Consider the following 5,600-nt stretch of genomic DNA (forward strand, 5'->3'; position numbering starts at 1 on the left):
TCTATTTTATCTCTTATTTGAAAGAAAAGTCGTATTGCTATATAAACTTCAATTATATACATTTGCTATTTCGAGCTGAGTTTAACTCACTTATATATTTCTCGAAATATGTGTTGGTAAGCTTTCGCTTTAACCAAGTTCATCTTTACTCTTGACGAAAGTCATATTGATTATTTCAATAACTTGAAAATCGCTTTGATGCTAATAGTTTGTGGATAACAACTATTGTCATCCTCTAAGAAAGTTTCAATGATTGAAATGGGAGTTTAGAACAAGTAACCATGTTTGGATATAAATATAGTGTATATACACATTTGTGTAAAATCCAAAATCGGGAACCTAAGTATGCGTACCCGTACGCGTACTGGTTGGTTGTTGGAAGTCTGGAACTTAGGTATGCGTACCCGTACGCGTACTGGCGGAAGTTTGGGTTCTGTGAATTTTTGCTAGAGGTTGGAAGTATGAATTGGTATGCGTACCCTTACGCGTACTGGCGTAACCAAACCCGGTATGCATACTCGTTTGCATACTTAAGTAGGTTACTCTCTAAAATCGGTTTGTTCATGAACTAAAACATTTATATAATAAGAAATGCAATCTTTTGCAAACCGTGGCTATGATGTTCATGAATTGATTCAAGTGAATCGAAATCGATTTTGCTTCAATTGTGTCTTGTATACTTCTACTATGTCTCAACCTGTGACGTTACGGCACGGGCAAGGATATGTGTTTCAAATGTATCTATCGATTCATACATGTCATAATTGTCTGAGAAGAATCGAACCGATCCATCCAGGTCTAAATGTTTTGAGGGGTTGGTTAATAAACATGTCCTTATCCTCTAATCTTTTAATATCGTGTATGTACGTCATACAACCCTTTGGGACAAACATAGTTAATCGTTATAGCACATCCTATGGGCAGTAGAACATTACTTCGTTCACTACTTCAAAAAAATATCATTAAAGGTCATTCACCAAACTTGTAACAAAACTAAAAACACTTAAAATTACTTTAAAATCAATTAGATTAATCTTGCAAAATCTATTAGCATTAGAGTTTAATTTTATTTATTTTTGATATAAATTGTTCGGTTCCCAATTTACATAGATTTGTGTTTATTAATTTTCCTAAAATTTATAATAATATTTAATTCTTCATCCATTTCTTTTCTTGTCTCTTTACCTATTATCATGAACTATTTCTCAAGCATGCATAATTACACGAAATTGGGGAGAAATGACAAAAACAGAAATCATGGCACAAAAGGGGAATAATGAAAGATGTGATAAACTGAATCGATTACAATTAATTCACGCGTAGCCTTGCCTAATCCCATGCAGTATGGGAGAAATAATGATAGAAACAGAAACCATGACAAAAAAGGGGAATAAAGAGAGATGTGAGAAACTGAACCGATTACAATTAATTTGCGTGTAGCCTTGTGTTTGTTCAATTTTTTTTATAGATTTCATTTTTCTTCTTGCCCCCTACATCTTAAAATCACAACATCTTCTTTTTTGGAAAAATCTGGCCTTTAAAAATTGTTTTAATTTTAAACATAATAGAAAAAAATTTGAAAACTAAAATCAAATTAATACAAAACAAAGAAAAATTAACCAAGGGTGGCTGAATAATTTACCTATATTAGGACACCTTTTCTCACCCTACTACCACTACTTCTTCCACCACCACATTATCGTCACCACTCCACCGGTCTCACCAATACCCACCACCATTATCTCCACAGCCGATCCACCACCACTACCCACCATCAAAACCACCATTAGTGCTTAATTTACCTATCTTAGGACCCCTTTTCTCACCCTACTACCACTACTTCTTCCACCACCACATTATCTTCACTACTCCACCAGTCTCACCAATACCCACCACCATTATCCGCACCACTGCCCACCATCACAACCATCATCAATGCTTACTGATATGGTTAATATCAAATAAATTTATTATCTATCAACAAAAATATATTTAATTTTATTAATTAAAGAAACATTTATTATGAAATATCAATTGAACATTTATTATTAAATTTTAATTAAACTTGATCATTTATAGCGGTAGATTTATGTTCTGCAAGTTTAAATTTGATCGTTCTTTATCTAGTCTAACTTGCCCACACTTTGTCTTGTATTCTGGAAATGTAATCAATTGTATTTTAATACTAAAAACCATGATTTATTCGATTGGGTACTAATAAATATCTGGGATTCCATTTGGGTGATCCAGCGGTCACGATCATGTTGTCTTATATGATTTAGTATCATCCTCAAAATATTTGTGTTTTGTCCTTACCAGTTGTGCTAAAAACGGCCAACTACATCTATCACAATATAATGTTTCCCATTTTTTAAAGATACAAAACTATTATTGTCCACTAATTTTCACTAACATCCACCATCGTATGTAAAAACCAGCCACGCCCACTATTTTTTCCACCACCAGTAATGTTACCACCTCCACCACTCACAAATACATGCCATTGTTTCCACCACCCACTGCTTCTTTCACTACCACCATTAAAAATTATTAATATAATTTTTAACCGGAGTCACTGTAGTACAGTGGTAAAGTCATTGGGTGATGATACCAGTTACCTGAGTTCGAAACTCGCCAACACCAAATTCTTGACCGATCAATATATATATAGTTTTTAATAAACTTATTTATTAATAAAAATAGGTATTTATTAGATTCATTAAATGAACATTTATCATGAAAAATTAATTAATCATTCATCATGAGAAATTAATAGGACACTAATTAATAAAGTATTTATAATGGTTAGTTGAAAAAATCATGGCCGTAGATTTATCCCTCCTAGACAAATCTCGGCCGCTCTTTATCTAGTCTAACTTAGCCAAGCTTTGTTTTGTCTAGATAAAAATATAAGCAATTGAACAACTCTCTAACTTGTTTCATTTGAGTCATTTGAACTAGTTATGGTAAAGATGAATAAGGTTGATATGAAAGTGCTCATATGGCTAACCATTGGTTAACTATTGTTGAACTGACTAAATGTACACCTTTAGGTACGGTTACTTAAACCTAAATGAAGGTACATTTCATTTGTGTATAACAATCTAAGTTCGATCTAACGGTTGAAAGATATTATCTAGAATCTAATCAGATTTTCATCTAACGGTGAATATTGAATGCTTTGTTACCAAGGTAACTTAGATTGCAAACCCTGATTTGAAATCTATATAAAGGAGAACTCTAGCAACTGGGAAACCTAATCCCCACACCTCATGTGTGATACTAGTTGTCACAAGAGTTGATTCTCCTTTAACCTTAGGTTTTTCACAAAACCCTGTAGGTTAACGACTTAAAGACTTCATTGGGATTGTGAAGCCAGATCCAACTATTTTCTGTGTAGTTGCGTGTTCTAATCTTGTTGTTTTCTATTGTGATTGAGTATTATCTTCTTTAAGATATGCTCGAGATTTTATCTCCGATAGGCAAGATTCAAAAGTAGTCACAAACACCTTCGTCTCATCGTTTGTGATTCCACAATATCTTGTTTCGTTAATCGATTAAGATTGTTATGAGGTGATTGATAATACTAGGCTGTTCTTCGGGAATATAAGTTTGGTTTATAATTGGTTCATGTTCACCTTGATTTATCAAAAGACGGAACAAAAACTGTAGGTATTTCTGTGGGAGACAGATTTATCTATTCAATAGACTTTTCTGTGTGATACAGATTTGTTTATCAAGTCTTCGACTTTGGGTCGTAGCAACTTTTAGTTGTGGGTGAAATCAGCTAAGGGAATCAAGTGCTCGGAATCTGGCGTGGTTCTTGAGGCGTATGGAACGCAACTGTACCTTGATCAGTGTGAGATTTATTAGGGCTCAACTACATACCAGTCTGAAGTTAACTTGGAGTAGGCTAGTGTCTTTAGCGGCTTAATACAGTGTGGTGTTCAAATCTGGACTAGGTCCCGGGGTTTTCTGTATTTGCGGTTTCCTCGCTAACAAAACTTCTGGTGTTTGTGTTATTTCTTTTCCGCATTATATTTTGTTATATAATTGAAATATCACAGGTTGTGCGTCGAATCGATCAATTGGTAAATCCAACATTTGGTTGTTGATTGAAATTGATTGATCCTTGAACATTGGTCTTTGGTACCGTTCAAGTTATTTCTCTTGTATTCAACCAGGCTCGCAAATTTCTATTTGTTTGTTTGCGGATTGAATTGAGAAATTGAGATATAACTCTTTGATATACTTTTTCTTAAGATTGAGTCTGACTGTCTAGTTGATTCTCTTGAAAGTATATTGGAGTTAGTCCATACATATTGCTAACCGAAATATTGGGTGAGGTTGTTAGACCCCCGCTTTTTCAATTGGTATCAGAGCAGGAAAACACGTATAAGACCTCATAAGTCTGTGTTTGTAGCGATCTGCCTCTATGGACATTAGTGTTATCTCAATAAATCCACCATCAGATCCAGGGATTTCAGAATTATCTTCCATGACTGATTTAGTAAAATATGTAGAAGAAATTCTATCTAAACCTCCACCAGGTTTAAAATCCCTAGAAGTATTTTCAAGGCTTGAGAAAAGGCTTGAGAGCTTGTCTCTTGATGTTGAGTTATATCTCCAAAAAGAGCAAGAATCTCTTGATAAGCTAAATCAAGTTATGATGAATAATATTCATGTTGAAGTCAACGTTTATTTACTAATCACTGAGAGCAATGCTCCTCCTCTGCATAATTCAATTAGTCGTAACAAACTAAAAGAATTACAAGAGGAGTTTAAATCTCGGTCACCTGAGTATATCACCTCAAAGCATGAATCGATTCATTGCTCAATCCCTGACACCTACTGCCAAGATAGTAGTATTGTCTTATTTTATGAAAAAGATAGGACGTCTCTTTTTATCAAAAGAGTTTCCCGTTGCAGTATTATAAACTATCTTTTACAAGATGGAAACAAAGAAATCAGTATTAAAAATCATTTTATGATCTTCTTAAAATCTTTAGAAAACATGTAAAGACAGTTCCTTGGGTGTTTCTTGATACTGGAAGCTGTAAGAGTAGTTGGAAGGAAACTCTCTCTTGGTGTCATGGTGTGCAAGATTTCTTTTGTACCTAACAAAAAAATTACTCAAGATAAATATTTATTGAGCTATTGCTCCTTTTTTTTAAACCAAATGAGTACTTACTTGCACACGTATGGTTCATATTCGTTGAACCCAGAACCTCTTTACGGGCGAATCTCGTTCCAGAATGTGTCCGACTGGTTCTTATTTCACCAAATGACACATAAAAAGAGAGAGAATCACTTCGTTCCCTTCACCCTCTTCTTATTTTCTCTCCAGTTTGTATATGAAAGAGAAACCAAACAGTTCACGTACTTCGCTTCATCTCTTCTTCGTTTCTTAACCAAATCGTATTTGGTTTGCACCATTGAATTCAGCAGAAGTTTTTATTCGTTGGGTCAAGAACCTATTTTGGTTTTCTCATCGTTTTGGTCCTCCACCATTAACATCAGTTCGTGCACCAAGTAAGTTTCTCAACTTTCTATGTGTTTTTTTTTGCTCTATGCCATCTAAGAAGAGAGCTTGTCTTGGT

Source organism: Papaver somniferum, chromosome 9 (genome assembly GCF_003573695.1).
Source record: "Papaver somniferum cultivar HN1 chromosome 9, ASM357369v1, whole genome shotgun sequence".
In the NCBI taxonomy this organism is placed as follows: Eukaryota; Viridiplantae; Streptophyta; class Magnoliopsida; order Ranunculales; family Papaveraceae; genus Papaver; species Papaver somniferum.